Genomic DNA, 19231 nt, shown 5'->3' on the forward strand with positions numbered 1-19231 from the left:
ATGACTGTAGCTTTTACCTCATTGGTTGTAAGTCACGTCCTTATGTAGTGATCCTTGATGTGTCGTAGCTGTTCTCAACTCGATCACCCTCGACTTTGCAAGCCTTCTTCTTCACCCTTGGCTTTGGGTTCCTCAGTCTCCTTGACCTTCTCCCGTGCACTTGGTACCTCGAAGCTCTTCTTGCCTCAGTCCTTGGCTTGATCAGTTGTCTCCGAGCTACTCACCCGAGTATCACTTTTGCAATGTCCATCCTACTTGTGATGTCCATCATGTATCCATAATCCAGTTCTTGGACCATCACATTTGTTCACTTGTGTTGAACCCTGTCAGCTTTACACTAAGCACCTGTTCAACACTTAACACACTTGTTAGTCCTTTAATTGAGTTGTCATCCAAACACTAAAACCACAAGAGAGCTTTCAATCTCCCCCTTTTTGGTGATTGATGGCAACGCAATTAAAGCTTACATTAGAATATGATTTAAAGCACAAACTTTGAAATCTAAGTTTATAGAATTGCTCCCCCTAAATATGTGCTTACTTCAAAATCATAATTTTGGCCTAATATGCCAATTTGCACATACTTAGGCAATTCGAAGCATTTCTACACCTTAGCACTTTTTGAAATGCATTGTGTCAAAGATCAAACCATGATGCTATAACACACAATGCACGTAATCAGAGTTAAACACCATTCAATTTAGTGGATATCTCACAGGAATATCAACCTACCACTATTCACCATTAAGATACCAATTTAAACTCAGATACTAATTTAAAGCAATCTTAAGCACCATAAACCACATGCATTATTATCAACATGACTGTCTATTTCAGAATGAACACAATAGATGCCAATTAATTCATAGCAATGGAAGCACTAGTCCATATGATGCACCACATATAATACTGCAAGAAGCATATGAATAACACACTAGCAAAGCTCAAACTAACACATCACCAAAGCTCAAACTAACACATTACCCTTTAGGATAAGCTTTCCTCTCAGGTTGAGATATAAGCTTTAATGCACATATTCTCCCCCTTTGACATCAAACACCAAAACCATATTCAAGCAAGAACATAGGATGATGTCAAGGGACAGCAGGGTGTTAAGGAGGAGAGACACAGTATCAAAACTCCCCCTTACTTATTGAGCATATGCACTACCAACATTTAAGTAAGATACAAATACGCAAAAAGATTACCACTTCCTTTTGTACCTTTACCATGTTGTAGTGTACTTCCCATCTTGAGAGTATTTAATCTCTCGAGAGCTTCTCCACACTTGTGCCTGATTCTTTATCCTAACCTTTTCTTGTTGCTAAGACACCAGACTTAGAACAAGTTATAGTATTGGGCACAAGAAGAAACTTCTATTCTAGTGATTACCAAAAGATACCAATTGAAGCACACTACCAAGGCTACCAATTGAAAAATCATCACTGTCATAGCTCCATGATATTTCAAGATAAGCATCTAGGATCACCAACTATTATAGAGCACGAGCAACCTTTAAATACGTAATTACTTACAACTTTAGATACCAATCACTAGACTTGTGGAGGTACCCAAGTCCTGATCGCTCCATTTCTTGCTCATCTTCTCTTTTCCACCTTGAGACTATATAGGATCACTCAAAAAACAGTTAGTCTCAAAAGACACAAGTTATGTGTGCTCCCCCTAAAGTTGTGCATCAAGTATTTGAATGACTTGCACCTTGCACGTTCTAACATCCTCAGAAGTAAAGGGGAAACATACCTTGGTCTAGGCATAATATATCAATTACATCACAACAAGATACCAATTGAATAGATGAGATAATACAACTTATGACTAGTGGAAACAATGCATGCCTCATGATATATAACATTTAAAAACACCAAGGCACGCTTCACACATGATGATCATTGCAACACATATACTAATTGAAAAACAACAAGATCATACATATAAAGCACAATGTCTAAGCACACCATGATTAAGAAGTATTTTCTTAGGTACACCAAAGGAAACAACATTTTAAAGCATAAAGCACCTAAGCCAAGATACTACCAATTGAAAGGCAAGAACATAGCTATGATTACAATCAACGGAACTTCAAGATATTCAATGAAATTGCCTAGTTCCATTCTCCATACCTTTGCCTTTTACCTGAATGCCATGAGATTCATTCTTTTAGGTATTGTGTAGTGAGAGCACATGTTGTCACCAATTTAGGGCACCTTTTGCTCATGCACCTCATAGCTCGAGAGGGTGCATTAGAGACACAACATGGATTTCTTGTTTTGGTATACACAGAGTACCAAGACAGAGTAATCATGTGAACATGGACTAAACAAAACTATCATGCTTGCACATAGGTTAATCATTAAAAAAAACATAGCATGACTTACACAAAGATACATGTTTATCCACATACACTAAGAGAGTTAATCATGGTGGATATAACAAATGAAAGAGCTACCCATGAATGATTCAAAAGATATATCCTAGAGTGCACTAGTCATGATTAAACAAACATCATTATGATTCATTTAGCACAGGCAATCATAAAGCATAACTACTCCAAGGACAGGTAGCACAACAAGCTAACTTAAGAGCAATACTAAATTGCAGTTATGTACTTAAAATACACGAGTACCGTCCTTTGGAGAGCACGTTGTAGATTCTCATCAAAGTCCTTTACTTGATTCACCAATAATGATTCAGGACCTATACACCTTATTTCACTTGAGATGAACATGGGATTAGTGTTTTACAATAAATCAACCTTGGGTCAATAAACACCAAAACAATTAAAAAGCTTAAGCATAGAGTTTGATATAACCGTCTTAAGCTCTCCCATGGTCTCCAGTCCATCTCAAGGCACCTGCATGATCTAGTTAGCACAGTTTGGTACCCACCTAGGGATGGGTCCCTGACATTCAACTAAAAGTGCTTTTGGTACCCAAATAGTCTTTGTGCTAGTTCTAGGTGATCTCGTTATAGATCTAGCACAAGTGTATGATTTGGGTCTCCTAAGCGAATAAGATTGAGACAAATTTACTTGCTTAGGAACCTCACCTTTGTTACATACCTTAGATAGATGACCCTGCTCACCATACTTGTAGCAGAAGCGTCGCTTAACCTGACATGACGCTTGATGTTTGTCATTTTCCTTGGTGAGAGTCATCTTGGAGGATGCACATTCTTGATTCTTCATGACCGGACATGAAGTGATCATGTGGTCCTTATTGTTGCATCCAAAACAACTCCTTGTCCCTTCATTCTTGTCTTTGTACGGACAAGACGCGATGAGGTGGCCTAACTTCTTGCACTTGAAGCACCTCCTTTTTCCTTTTCCCTTTTTGTACTTGAATGACATGGAGAGATGATCAGTGCAAACAACATGACTAATTGAATTTTTACCTTTTTTCTTGTTCATGTTGATTTCTTCATTTATAGCTTTGGGAACATTCTTCTTATTGAGCTTAACACTTGCTGCAGTTTTTCCTTTCTCAAGCTTCTTCACCACGCGCCCGTGGATATCTTGAGAGAGTTGAGCTAAGTGTCTTCTCCTCAGTTGTCGTTGCTTCTTATTCCCACAGAATTTCTTTTGTGACCCTAAAACTTGTTGCTCAATCAATGATTGGCTTTCTTTTGAGCAACAGGGGTTAGCACATGATGATATACAATCTAAATGCGCACACGTGCGAGAATGAGGTTCACATGAATTTAAGTTTGAAATTACAACCTCATGAGCAACATTAAGCATGATATGGTCATCAACTAATTTACTATGAGAGTATGACAACATATCATACTTTTCACTAAGAGCAAGCTTTTCTAAATTCATTGTTTCTACTTGACTTCTAAGCATAGAATTTTCAGTTTTAAGTTGAGCAACATTAGATAGAGCGTCATAATTATTACTTTGCTCAATTAACATTGAATCATACCGTTGGACCAAGACATCATGAGAGCACCTCAGCTCCTCATGTTCTTTGGTCATCTTCTCCAGGCTGTTGTTTGTTTTGATGAGAGTCTCCTCTAGCCTGAGAAGCGTCTCGCCTTGTTCCTTGTTCCTTCTCAACAACTTAACCAAGAGAGCTTTGTCCGCTTTGTTGAGATGGTTGTAGAAACGGCGAATCTCCTCTTCTTCCACATCATCGGTCTCATTTTCCCTGACATTAATGTCAGTGGAAGCAATATAGGAAAAAGTACCTTGTGATGATGAAGATTCATCCTCGCTATCATCCTCATATTCCTCCTCATCATGGCTTTTGTCTCCACCGTCATTGTAAGCAATAAAACATTTATTATTAGTGGAGACCAAACCTATCGACGAGGTAGATTCATCGTTGGGTGTCCATCGTTCTTGATCTTCTCCCTTTGAATGGTTAGCATCACAAGCAATATAGGGAGTAGAAGTAGTACAATTTGCCACAAAATATTTTACTTTAATTCTATTCCATAAATCATGAGCATCAACCATTAAATCATTATCTCTACTCATGATGGCAAAATAAGCACCTCTAGAAAGAGAATCAACTAAGATGCTACAAGCACGGTGATTGAGAGAAAAACATCTTAGTTCATCATTAGAGGGATTTTTACTAATATCGGATGGAAAAATACTTCTCCTAAAGATCTGTCTCAAATCAGGATCAACACTCATGAAAGCATTATAAATAGAGACAGACCAAGATTTGTAATTAGAGCCATCGCCTAAAAGAAGTTCTACAGTTACCTCTTGTGACGACATCGTTATCTCCGGACGGCTAAGCCCACACTGGAGAGGCCTAGCTCTGATACCAATTGAAAGTTCCCTTTGACCCGGGAACAGGATCTGGATGTCGCCTAGAGGGGGGGGTGAATAGGCGAATAAAACTTATTACTTTAAAACTTAAATTCTTACTCTACTCGAAGACTTAGTACGCAGTGGAATGAGAAGACTCTTCGAGTAGGTCGCAGCGGAATGGAAGATCCTGTCTCAATATGTCCTGCACTTCAAATCAAGCTTATAACACAGATAAGTATTGAAGTGCAGATATAAAAACGAGTAAGGCAGAGAGTCAGGATAGAACAGAGCACACAGACGCAAGGGTTTATCCCGAGGTTCGGCCAAGCCTGAAATGCTTGCCTAGTCCTCGTTGGAGTTAGCCACACCTGGGCTTGGAGTCTATTTCAACTCCTTCCTCCGTTTGCTCAGATCTGTCAATATGACAGATAGAGCCTTTCACTATTGAGTGGGGTTACAACAGAACCGCGGCTGCTTACAAACTTCTTGGCAGCACCCCGGCAGAGTAACGATACGCTCAAGACCTTGCTCTAGTTCTAAGCAGCACTTCTCCTCTCTCTTAAGGCTTATAGCTGTGCCTTCTACACAAACTATAGAGTTACACACACGAGGGAGAGTGAGAATTGATTCGAGTGATGTCTACACTTGTTGGCTGCACTTGTATCTTGCTTGAGGCGCCTAGGGGTCCCTTTTATAGGCATAAGGGGCCTAGGAGCCGTTGGAAGCAATCCAGGAAAGCAAATCTTGCCTTCAGTCGGGTGGCGCACCGGACAGTCCGGTGCACACCGGACACTGTCCGGTGCCCGATTTCTTTCCTTCTATGGCGAAGCCGACCGTTGGCAGTTTTGGAGCCGTTGGCGCACCGGACATGTCCGGTGCACACCGGACAGTCCGGTGCCCTATTTGACCGTTGGCTCGTCCACGTGTCACGCGCGGGTTGCGCGGCCGACCGTTGCCCAAGCCGACCGTTGGCTCACCGGACAGTCCGGTGTACACCGGACAGTCCGGTGAATTATAGCCGATCGCGCCAGACTTCTCCCGAGAGCGGCCTGTTCACTGGAGTTCAGCCTGGCGCACCGGACACTGTCCGGTGCACCACCGGACACTGTCCGGTGCACCACCGGACAGTCCGGTGTGCCAGACTGAGCTGCCTTGGCTGTACATAGCCAGGCCCTTTGCACCTCTCTTCTTTTCTTCTTCTTTCTGTTTCTAACACTTAGACAAGTATATTAGTCCACAAAACCAATGTACTAAGTATAGAAACATACCTTCTCTTAACCATTAAATCTATAGCATTCCACATGCTTGAGCTTTGATGTTGGACTCATAAATCATCAAGTTGGCTTGACTTGATCTAGATTGACATTTCTTAGCTCCAACATCCTGCAAAGGTCACATAGAACATTTCCAAACATAGGAACAACCCAAACTAAAGATCGACATGAACTTAGCTCTTTTGGGCTGCTTCCAGTTCTGGTTTTGACACTTGTTCTCCTTCTAGTGACCTTGATCTCCTTCTTAGAGCTTGATCTTGAGCCTTATGACTTACACCACATGACTGTAGCTTTTACCTCATTGGTTGTAAGTCACGTCCTTATGTAGTGATCCTTGATGTGTCGTAGCTGTTCTCAACTCGATCACCCTCGACTTTGCAAGCCTTCTTCTTCACCCTTGGCTTTGGGTTCCTCAGTCTCCTTGACCTTCTCCCGTGCACTTGGTACCTCGAAGCTCTTCTTGCCTCAGTCCTTGGCTTGATCAGTTGTCTCCGAGCTACTCACCCGAGTATCACTTTTGCAATGTCCATCCTACTTGTGATGTCCATCATGTATCCATAATCCAGTTCTTGGACCATCACATTTGTTCACTTGTGTTGAACCCTGTCAGCTTTACACTAAGCACCTGTTCAACACTTAACACACTTGTTAGTCCTTTAATTGAGTTGTCATCCAAACACTAAAACCACAAGAGAGCTTTCACTTACATCTATTACAGATAACAACATGCTCTACACAAGAACTAGATTTATTAACAACTTCTAGCTTAGCATTTAAATCATCATTAATACTTCTTAAGCTAGACACAGTTTCATGACAAGTAGATAATTCGGAGGAAAGCATCTCATTCCTTTTTACTTCTAAAGCAAGAGATTTTTGCACACTAATGAATTTGTCATGCTCTTCATATAAAATATCTTCTTGTTTCTCTAACAATCTATTCTTCTCATTTAAAGCATCAATCAATTCATTGATCTTATCAATTTTAGTTCTATCTAAACCTTTGAATAAACTTATGTAGTCTACTTCATCATCACTAGATTCATCATCACTTGAAGAAACATACGTAGAGGTATCTCGAGCGTTTACCTTTTTCTCCTTTGCCATGAGGCAGGTGTGGCGCTCGTTGGGGAAGAGAGACGACTTGTTGAAGGCCGAGGCGGTGAGTCCTTTGTCGTCGGAGTCAGACGAAGAGCAATCCGAATCCCACTCCTTGCCAAGGTGCGCCTCGCCCTTCACCTTCTTGTAGGACTTCTTTTTCTCCCTCTTCCCGCTCTTTTCTTGTCCCTAGTCACTATCATTATCGGGATAGTTAGCAATAAAGTGACCAGTCTTACCGGACTTGAAGCAAGAGCGCTTTCCCTTTGTCTTGCTTTTGTTGGGATGCTCCTTGCGTCCTTTTAGCGCCGTCTTGAAGCGCTTGATGATGAGGGCCATTTCATCCTCGTTTAGCCCGGCCGCCTCAACTTGCGCCACCTTGCTAGGTAGCACCTCCCTGCTGCTTGTTGCTTTGAGAGCAACGGTTTGAAGCTCGTAGATAGGCATTGGGCCATTCAATGCCTCATCAACATATCTTGCCTCCTTGATCATCATACGCCCGCTTACAAACTTTCCGAGTATTTCCTCGGGTGTCATCTTTGTGTACCTAGGATTCTCACGGATTGAATTCACAAGATGAGGATCAAGAACAGTGAAGGACCTGAGCATAAGCCGGACGACGTCGTGATCGATCCATCTCGTGCTTCCATAGCTCCTGATTTTGTTGACCAGGGTCTTGAGCTAGTTGTACGTTTGCGTTGGATCCTCTCCCCTGATCATTGCGAACCTCCCTAGTTCGCCTTCCACTAACTCCATCTTGGTGATCATGGTGGCGTCGTTCCCCTCATGAGAGATCTTGAGGGTGTCCTAGATTTGCTTGGCGTTGTCCAAGCCGCTCACCTTATTGTACTCGTCCCTGCACAAGGATGCTAGCAAAACAGTGGTAGCTTGTGCATTTTTATGGATTTGCTCATTAATGAAAACGGGGTTGTCAGTACTATCAAAAAGCATTCTGTTTTCAACAATCTCCCAAATACTTGGATGGAGAGAGAATAGGTGACTACGCATTTTGTGACTCCAAAATGGGTAGTCTTCTCCATCAAAGTGCGGAGGTTTCCCGAGTGGAATTGAAAGTAAATGAGCATTGGTATTAAACGGAATACAAGAATAATCAAAAGAAAAATTCGAATTAACCGGTTTCTTTTTCTCTTCGTATTCGTCATCTCTTGGGGAAGAAGAAGACTCGTCGCTGTCGTAGTAGACGATCTTCTTGATGCGCCTCTTCTTCTTCCTGTCCTCCTTCTTATGACTCGAGCCAGAGTCTGAGGGCTTATCATCTCTTGGCTCGTTAACTATGGACTCCTTTGTCTTGTCGTTGACAACCATCCCCTTTCCCTTAGGATCCATCTCTTCGGGCGATTAGTCCCTTGTGTGAAGAGAATGGCTCTGATACCAATTGAGAGCACCTAGAGGGGGGGTGAATAGGTGATCCTGTAAAAATCAAACACTTGTAGCCACAAAGCTTGATTAAGTGTTAGCTCAATAGAATCAAGTGGCTAAGGACCAAGCTCTTGTGAAACACAATGGTCACGAAGAAAACAAGCACAAGAGACACGGTGATTATCCCATGGTTCGGCCAAGTAACACTTGTCTACTCCATGTTGTCGCGTCCCAATGGACGAGGGTTGCACTCAACCCCTTTCAAGTGATCCAATGATCAACTTGAATACCACAGTGTTTTCCTTTCTTTTGCTCTATCCCGTTCGCGAGGAATCTCCACAACTTGGAGCCTCTCGCCCTTACAATTGATGATCACAAAGAAGCACGGAAGTAAGGGAGGGGAGAGCAACACACACAAGACTCAAAGCACGAATACAAACACGCACACAAGCCACAACTTGAGCTCACAACACAATGCGGGGAGTTCTCTACTCAACTAGAGCTCAAGTCACTTATCACAAAGAATCGAATGCACGAGAATGGAGTCTTGGTGCTTAGAGATGATCAAAGAATGCTTGGGTGACTCCTCCTTGCGCCTAGGGGTCCCTTTTATAGCCCCAGGGCAGCTAGGAGCCGTTGGAAGCAATCTGGGAAGGCAATTCTTGCCTTCTGTCGGGTGGCGCACCGGACAGTCCAGTGCACCACCGGACAACTACTGTTCAATGTCCGGTGCAGATTGCCTTCCTAAAATGGCACAGCCGACCGTTGCAGAAATGTAGCCGTTGGAGCACCGGACACTGTTCAGTGCACACCGGACAGTCCGGTATCACTTCCCGGCCGTTGGAGCGGGCCACGCGTCGCCCGCGGATTTGGCGGCCGACCGTTGCGCTGGAGGCCGTTGGCTCACCGGACAGTCCGGTGAATTATAGCCATATGCCACCGACGAATTCCTAAGAGTGGCCAGTTCACCAGAAGCCAGCCTAGCGCACCGGACACTGTCCCGTGCACCACCGAACACTATCCGGTGCACCACCGGACAGTCTGGTGTGCCAGACTTAGCTGAGTCTTGGCTGCTTCGAGCCAAGTTCATTTCTTCTTCTCTTTTCTCTGATTCCAGCACTTAGACAAATATATTAGTACACAAAAACCAATGTACTAAGTCTAGAATCATACCTTAGTGTTGATTTGCACTTCATCCATCATTTGGCACATAATTACTCACTCACTTTGTGTTGGCACTTAATCACCAAAATACTTTGGAAATGGCCCAAGGGCACATTCCCTTTCAAGCGCATGACGGCATACGTCATCTAAACTGAATTTAAAACGAAACATCGCGTGGCTGGATGCACGATGCCACACATTAAATAATCTAAAATTAAAATGGATCGTCGCGCGACAAAGCGCGCATCGCAGCACATTAATAGAATCTAAAATCAAACTAATTCGCCGCGCGACGAAGCGAGCGATGCAACACGTTAATTAAACAAAGTTTAAAATTAATTAAAACAAAAAACCAATCACCACGCGCGTGGGGCTGCACACGCGAGAACGCGTTGCGCGTGCCGGGGGCGCGCGAGGCCGTGCCGAGGCCATGCGAGCCGCGCTGGGGTGCATGCAGGGGTCACGCGCACCGAGGCCGGGACGGCCGCGCCAAGGGGCCAGGGGCCGCGCCCGAGGGCCGGGACGGCCGCGCCGCCGGGAGCCGGGGGAGCCGCGCGCCGGAGGCCAGGGGGCCGGGACGGCCGCACCGCCGGGGCCGGGAGCCACGCACAGGGGCGGACCGCGCCGCCAGGGGCCTGGATGGCTACGCCGCTGGGGTCAGGAGCCACGCGCAGGGGTGGGTCGCGCCTCCAGGAACGAGCGAGCAGGGGAGAGGAGGGCGGGATACGCGCAGGGAAGAGGGGAAAGGGGAGGAAGGGAAAAAGAGAGAGAGGAAGAGGGGAGGGGGAGAGCTTACGTCAGGGATCCAAATCCGGCGATAACCGTCACCGGAGCACATAAGGCACAAGGGAGAAGAGAGAGAGGTGGGAGGAGAGGGAGTTGTGCGCGGGAAAATTGAATGAGGGAAAGAGAGAGAGAAGAGGGGGCATGCATGGAGAGAGGCAGGGGCGCCAGGGGCGCACGTGCCAGGGCCAGGCCGAGTTGGGCCAGGCCGGGCTGGGTCGCGGGAAAAATCCCACGGCACACACAACCACTGATCGGAATTCCAATCGCGGATCAGAATCCAAAATGAGACGAGGCGAACACGTGATTAAACACGACATCAGACAAAAGAAATATGCTTCGGCATGATGCAACATCCATGACAACTTAGGTTTTTGTTCACACGCAATACGGACACCAGTCGCTATACTGCTTTGAAATTGGGAAGAAGGAATGAAATGGGAAGAGAAAAGAAAGTAACGCCTGAATTTGGTGAGTATTAAAGAAGAAAAAATTCTACCCCAAATTCAGGGCGTTACAACTTCCAAAACCATTATGGGCCCAAAACTGGGGCACGACCCGACACTGTTCCCATGTGTCGGCCCACTTTCCTCTCGGCACGGCCCAAGTGATCTAGTCGGCCGACAGCCTAGGCCCACTTATCGGTCTCCCTACGCCCGCGAAATAGACGTCGCGCTCGCTAATCTGTGGGCTCCACTAGCCAGTTCCTCCGCGTGCACTTGCTTCTCTGCAGGTGGGACCCATTGGTCAGTTCCATCGTTGTCCCTGAGTCCGAATCGCAATAGAAGTTCGCCATAGCCGCCGGGATTCTCAGCCACGCCCCATCCCATCTCAATCGGACTCCCTCTTGTCACAGCCTAGCTATAGGGTATAAAGACCAACCTTCACCAAACTGTAGTGACATCGTCGCCGTGCCGAAGTAGAGGGTGAGGGAGCCGCCGCATGCCATGTGTAGGCTGCCGCCACCAAGGAAACGTGCAGATATCGTCCTTCAAGAACTAGCCAAAGAAAAGCTACACCACGACACAACAAAGGTGACCGCTGCACCCGTTCGATGAAAGGGCCCGTGGTGACCACTGGATTTCTCGCCGGAGCAATTAAACCACCCAGAACCGCCATCCTCGTAGCCAAGGTCCTGTGAAGCACGATAACTGGTAAGTCGTTTGGGACTTTCTCTATTGGACCTCCGTCTCACGTATCAGTAGTTTCGATGAGGAATGGGCGCTGTCGTGCCGAGATAGCTATCTCCGGCGAGGGTGCCACCGCGGGACTCTAAACACCGCCGCGGCTAGGGTTGGTGGAGAAGAAGTGCTGGAAGCCGTTGGATGGGGAGTGAGCGGATAGGATTAGAACGGGGTGTACCCCTTGTCCACATTAAATCACCACCGCATGATTGATGATCTATGGCCGGGTTCGGATCTGGCGTGGGTGTAATACCCAACTTGTGGATAATAAAAGAGAAGAATCAATCTCCATATATGCATTGTAATCTGTCCATTAGAACTTATGAATGGTCATGTTTAAAGTGGATAAGTCGACTAAGGAAACATAAATAATCCATGCATCATGTTGGAGGTTATTTGTTTGTGAACTTAATAATAATAATATATTAATAATGAAGTTAGGGATTACCCAAAATTGGGATCTAGAATTTGAAAATGAGATAGAAAAGGAAAGAGAAGCAAAAGAAAGGGATATGCACTAAAGAAAATATACATATATATAAATATATTTATTCATGATGATACTACTATTTGTGCACTTAATCTGTGCAAGAAACTTACCAACAAAAATTTAAATTCAAATATCAAAATTTGGAAATTTAGAAGGAAATACAAAACAGGAATAATAAAAGAAAAACATAAAACGCCGACCTGGGCCTAGGACTTCGCTCTGGCCTTACACAACACCTACCGCGCGGCCCAGCTTATATGAGACGCTGACATGTGGGGCCTAGGAGGTCGGTCGCCCTTGCATTTGCTACCCTCGCTAACACCTGGGGCCATGCGGTAAGAGTCCACCTCACGCACCTTGTGCCACTGCAGAGTGGGACCCACTAGTCAACTACTGATTCCGCGCGTGTTGTCCAGTGGAAGTAGTGCTGGTCGCTTACGAGTGGACCCTTCTTGTCAGGATTGTCCCCAACTTGCGGACGAGCTATTCCAACCACCTTGCGCTGTGCTACCGAGGAAATCGGGTCGGCCTCCTCCGTGCTCAGGGTTAAAAGCCAGGACCCTTGGGCCTGACTCGCGCATCCCCCTTGACCATCCCGTCTCCCGATCCCTCCACCGTCAGACCCCTCGGCCGTGAGGCGATCCGGGAGTCAACCCACCGCTAGAAATCGATGCCTACTTCCCTTATCCATTGGTGTGGAGTTCCCTAGGTGACCGAGGCAACTCAGCGGACATCATGGGGAAGGGCTCGGCGGCTACGTGACGTCTGTGCGTGCGGAATTGCTCGTCGGGGTTGGGAAATCACCACTGTGCTGCAAGACATTGGTATTGGACCTCTGCGCCACGCGATCCTTTGGTAAGAAGTCCTTGTTGAGCTCACTAGATCCCTAGCTACGTTCGGCACCGCTCGGTATGGTGTTTGGGCCACTGTCGCGTCGATTTAGTTGACGCCCGTAATGGCGTCGCCGTCATGTGGGGGCACCACCGCTCTGGCCACCGGTGGCGACGGGTGGCAGTTTCTAACCGCCGATTACCGCGCGGGCGGCTGAGATTAGCAGCCGGGTACCGATTCAGGGGGGTTGAATCGTGACCATTGTGATCCGATCTATCGGCTCGAGTACGAGTTGTGCGTGGACAAGGCTAAGCCATGGATCTTGGATCCAGCAGTTGTCAGCGAGTACCGCTTCGTTGTGCGTCCGATCTAATCTTATCCGTTGGAGTTAGATCAGATGATCCATATTAGAAGTAGCCGTTGACCAATGCCATTTTGCTAAAGTGGCCCTATAATTTTAGGTTATGAACCTGCAGTCCCAACCTGTGCGAAGAATCTCACTTTGGGGTCCATGATTTTTATGAAACAAACCCTGAAATTCTCAAAAATAATGTGTGCAGTCCATAAACCTAATAAATTATGTAAATTAATATAGAAAATGATTTTCTAGTATAAAAATAATTCTGGAACTTGTTTAATTCATAGAATATCCATTTTTAATTCCTTTTTGATACATTCCAGTTGCATTAATTTTGTTTTAATATTGTTTATAATCTGGTAACTCTATTCCATCATGAAACATAGAGTAAAATGATACACTTAATTTATCCTATATTAAGCATTTAAAACTTCAGAAAATCATAACTCTTTAACCATAACTCCGAATTTAGTGATTCTAGAACCTACGATCTCGTTTCGATGCGTAGAATATTATTATGCAGTATGTTATCATCTTTGGTGTGATGTTAATTTCTCATGTACCATGTTTGCTTGTATTGTTGCGAATAGACGGGCAAGTGACTGAGGACCCAGCAACTCAGCAGGTGGCAAATACTGAGCAGGAGCTCGTTGAAGGCAAGTTGTGCCCTTGATCACTTCTATTTACTCAATAATGTTCATGTTAATCATTATGATCTGTATAGGTTAATTTTGATGGGACCCAATAGGTCACCCCAGTTTGGCTATCTTTATACCTTGTTTACCACTGAACTTTTGGGTAGTACCTTCTATTGCTATATGTGGTTTTGGGTGTTAAGATACACATTATTCATGATCATGCTTTTATTATCAATTTGTTATTTACTGTTCATGACAAGATCAGTATGTTAATTGGAAAATGGAGCGACCACCTGAGAAAACAGTCCTACCACAAGGGTGGTATGGGACGCCCTTGGCTGAGAAATTAGGAAAGATAGTGGAGGACTACCTTACCCGAAAGGGGCAAGGGCCGTAGGGGAGTGGTCGGTTCTCAGGTTGATTTTGCTGCGATGGCTTTTCAGACGAGGGATTCCTATGCTGCGCTCCCTAGAACTATAACGGGTTTTTTGAAGCTAGTGGAACTCTGTAAAGGCCTCGTAGTGCTACCCTGCCTCGCTTCCTTGGTAGAGGTGTATGAGATTCATGACCCCTTGGCAGATGGGTAACATGACTTGTGGGTAAAGATGCACAACCTCTGTAGACTGTAAAACTGGTATATCAGCCGTGCTCACGGTCATGAGCAGTAGGAACCCTCACTGGAGTAACTTATGAAATTCAATTTAACTGGTCATTTGCATCGCATTGTGGTTTATTATTAATTTTGATCTATTATTACTCTGGTTTGGTATATACTTACATTTAGTAACTGCTAATAAAATTTGACCAACTTATTAAAGAAATGGTCAGCTTTAACCATTATTTGTTGATCAGCCTTACACTTCACATGAACACCCACCTTTGGTGAGTTCATGCACATTATTCCCCACAACTTGTTGAGATATGATTGAAAGGGAAATGGACTTAATCATTTCCTATAATCGATTTTGGTGGTTGATGTCCAACACAAACCACGTGGACTAACTAGTTTGTCTAGATGTCATTTATCTCAGGTGCACAAGGTTCAACATAAACCAAGAAAGAAATTCAGTTGGGGACTCAAAAATTGGAGCAAGACTTAGAGTGTGCTGATTTTTGGCGCACTGGACAGTGTCCGGTGCACTAGGCCAAGTGCCCTTCGAACAAGTCACTCGCGGGAATTCAGAGGCGCACTCCTCTATAATTCACCGAACTGTCCGGTGAGTCAGCGGAGCAAAGGCTCCCTGCGCGCCAACAGTCGTCTGACACGATGAACAGTGTCATGACAGAAGTCAGAGCATAGAAGTCAGAAGTCACCGGACTGTCCGATGCAGCAAGACGACAAGGTGCTCCAATGGTCAACTGCTCCAAACCCTAACGGACACGCTGACATGGCACGCACCGGACAGTGAACAGTGACTGTCCGGTGCGCCCATCGCCAGCAACGGCTAGGAAGTGGTTGGGGGCTATAAATACCCCCCAACCACCTCATTCAAAGCCATCCAAGCCTTCTGAAATATTCATTCATTTCAAGAGCAAAGTCCAACACTCTAAGACACAATCAAAGCAATCAATCCACTCCAAGTTCCCAAAATAAACTCTAGTGCCTAAGGGCTTGTGAGAGGATCACTTGTGTTCTTTTTGTTGCTCTTGTCGCTTGGATTGCCTTCTTCCTTTCTCATTCTATTTCTTAAGTGCTTTGTAAAGCTAAGAAAGAGACACCAAGTGTGTGGTGGTCCTTGCGGGGTCTTAGTGACCCGTGTGATTAAGGGAAGGCTCACTCGGTCTAAGTGATCGTTTGAGAGAGAGGGAAAGGGTTGAAATAGACCTAGCCTTTGTGGCCACCTCAATGGAGACTAGGTTCTTTGGAACCGAACCTCGGTAAAACAAATCACCGTGTCTACTCGCTTTGATTCTCGCTTGATTTGTTTGCCCTCTTTCCTCTCTCTAACATTTCCTTGCTAGTATTAATTTGAGTTTGCTCCCATACGTCATCCACATTTCTTGAGCAACTCTTGGCAAGAGAATTGATCTTTCGAACTTGAATTTAATTCTAACGCTAACCCCCAGCCTTAGTGTGTGTTAAGTTTATAAATTTTAGGTTTCACCTATTCACCCCCCCCCTCTAGGCGACTTTTAATTGGTATCAGAGCCAGTGCTTCATTAAGAGCCTAACCAACTCGAAGTGATGTCTGGAGATCACACCAAGAGGGAGATCGTGACCGGCGAAAAGCCCATAGGCTCGGGGAAGACTCTCTCAAGAGAGTCCGGCAACAAATACATGGAGGAATCCTCTTCCTCCATCAAGTCACATCGGAGGGGTGACAAGAAGAAGAAGAAGAAAATGAAGAAGCTGGTCTACTACGAGACCGGCTCTTCATCACCCTCCACGTCCGGCACCGAGTCGTCCACTACTTCTAAGCGCCATGAGCGCAAGAAGTATAGTAATATGTCCCTATGCTATCCCTGTATTTCAAAGCGCGCTCCATTACTTTTCGTACCCCTAGGCAAACCACCAAATTTTGACGGTGAAGATTATTGCATGTGGTGTGATAAAATGAGGCACCATCTAACCTCACTCCACGAAAGTATTTGGGATATTGTTGAGTTTGGAGCGCAGGCACCTCAAGTGGGGGACGAGGACTATGACTCGGATGAGGCCACTCAAATTAAGCACTTTAACTCCCAAGCCACTTCTATACTCCTCGCCTCTCTATGTCGAGAGGAGTATAATAAGGTGCAAGGGTTAAAGAACGCCAAAGAAATTTGGGATGTCCTCAAAACCGCGCATGAAGGGGACGAAGTGACCAAGATCACCAAACACAAAACGATCAAGGGAGAACTCGGTCGATTCGTCCTCAACAAAGGGGAAGAGTTGCAAGCCATGTAAAACCGGCTTAAGACATTGGTCAACCAAGTGCGCAACCTCGGGAGCACCAAATGGGATGACCATGAAACGGTCAAGGTTATTCTAAGATCCCTTGTTTTTCGTAACCCTACTCAAGTACAATTAATTCATGGGGATCCTAGATACAAACATATGTCTCCCGAGGAGGTTATTGGCAAGTTTGTGAGCTTTGAACTAATGATCAAAGACTCCAAACATATTAACTTGGAGCAAGGCGCCACCTCCACACCCGAGGTGCAACCCGTTGCATTTAAGGCAATGGAAGAAAAGGAGGAGTCTACACCAAGTAGGCTTCCAATCGACGCCTCCAAACTTGACAACGAGGAGATGGCGCTCATCATCAAAAGCTTTCGCCAAATCCTCAAGCAAAGGAGGGGGAAGGACTACAAGCCCCGCTCCAAAAGGGTGTGCTACCGGTGTGGTAAGTCTGGTCACTTTATCGCTAAATGTCCATACTCTAGTGAAAGTGATAGGGACGAAGACAAGAAGGGGAAGAAGAAGGAGAAGAAGAGATACTACAAGAAGAAGGGTGGCGAGGCGCACATGGGGCACGGATGTGACTCCGACGAGAGCTCCACCGACTCCTCCGACGAGGACGCCACCAACATCGCCGTCAACAAGGGACTCCTCTTTGTCAACGTCGGCCACAAATGTCTCATTGCAAAGGATGGCAAAAAGAAGAAGGTACATTCTAGAAGTACCTCCAAATATACTACATCTAATGATGAGGGTAGTTCTAGTGATAATGAAGATGATTTAATTTCTATCTTTGCCAACCTTAGCATGGACCAAAAGAAAAAATTAAATAAATTAATAGAAACCATTAACGAGAAGGATGATCTCTTGGAATGCCAAGAGAATTTTCTCATTAAAGAAAACAAAAAATTTGTTAAATTGAAAAATGCTTATGCTCTAGAAGTAGAAAAATGTGAAAACCTAACTAAGGAGCTTAGCATGTGCAATGATTCAATTTCTAGTCTTAGAATTGAGAATGATAATTTAAATGCTAAGAATGAGAAATTGAGTAATTACAAAGCATCTAAATCTACTGTTGAAAATGTTGCTATTTGTACTAGATGTAGAGACATTAATGTTGAAGCTATTGATGATCACCTTGCTATGATTAAACAACAAAATGATCACATAGCTACATTAAATGCCAAAATTGTCGAGCATGATCTAGAAAATAAAAATTTTAAATTTGCTAGAAGCATGCTATATAATGGGAGACTGCCCGGAATTAAGGATGGCATTGGGTTCCAACAAGGGAACCAAAGCAATGTCAAGCTTAATGCCCTTAAGTAATTGTCTAATTTTGTAAAGGGCAAGGCTCCCATGGTTCAGGATAGAGAAGGCTATATTTTATATCCTGCAAACTATCCCGAACATAAGATTAGGAGAATTCATGCTAGAAAACCTCATTCTGTTTCTCATCATGCTTTTATGTATAAAAATGAGGCTTCTAGTTCTAGGCATTCCACTCATATAAAAATGCCTAAAAAGAAGATTCCTAATGCATCAAATGAGCATAACATTTCCTTTAAAACTTTTGATGCTTCTTATGTGCTCACTAACAAATCAGGCATAGTAGTTGCCAAATATGTTGGGGGCAAACACAAGAGTTCAAAGGCTTGTGTTTGGGTACCCAAGGTGCTTGTTTCTAATGTCAAAGGACCCAAGACCGTTTGGGTACCTAAGAACAAGGCCTAAATTTGTTTTGTAGGTTTATGCATCCGGTGGATCAAGTTGGATAATCGATAGCGGGTGCACAAACCACATGACACGGGAGAAAAGGATGTTCTCCTCATACGAGAAAAATGAAGATCCCCAAAGAGTATCACATTCAGGGATGGAAATCAAGGTTTGGTCAAAGGTTTGGGTAAAATTGCTATATCTCCTGACCATTCTATTTCTAATGTTTTTCTCGTAGATTCTTTAGATTACAATTTTCTTTCTGTTTCTCAATTATGCAAAATGGGCTACAACTGTCTATTTACTGATGTAGGTGTTACTGTCTTTAGAAGAGGCGATGATTCAATAGCATTTAAGTCAATGTTAGATGGTCAGCTATATTTAGTTGATTTTAATGATAACAAAGCTGAACTAGACACTTGCTTAATTGCTAAGACTAATATGGGCTGGCTCTGTCATCGCCGACTTGCCCATGTTGGAAAGAAGAATCTTCACAAGCTTCTAAAGAGAGAACACATTTTAGGACTAAAAAATGTTCATTTTGAGAAAGACAGGATTTGTAGCGCTTGCCAAGCAGGAAAGCAAGTTGGAGTCCATCATCCACACAAAAACATCATGATAATGGATAGGCCACTTGAACAACTCCACATGG

The sequence above is a fragment of the Zea mays genome, chromosome 9 (assembly GCF_902167145.1).
Source record: "Zea mays cultivar B73 chromosome 9, Zm-B73-REFERENCE-NAM-5.0, whole genome shotgun sequence".
Classification (NCBI taxonomy): Eukaryota; Viridiplantae; Streptophyta; class Magnoliopsida; order Poales; family Poaceae; genus Zea; species Zea mays.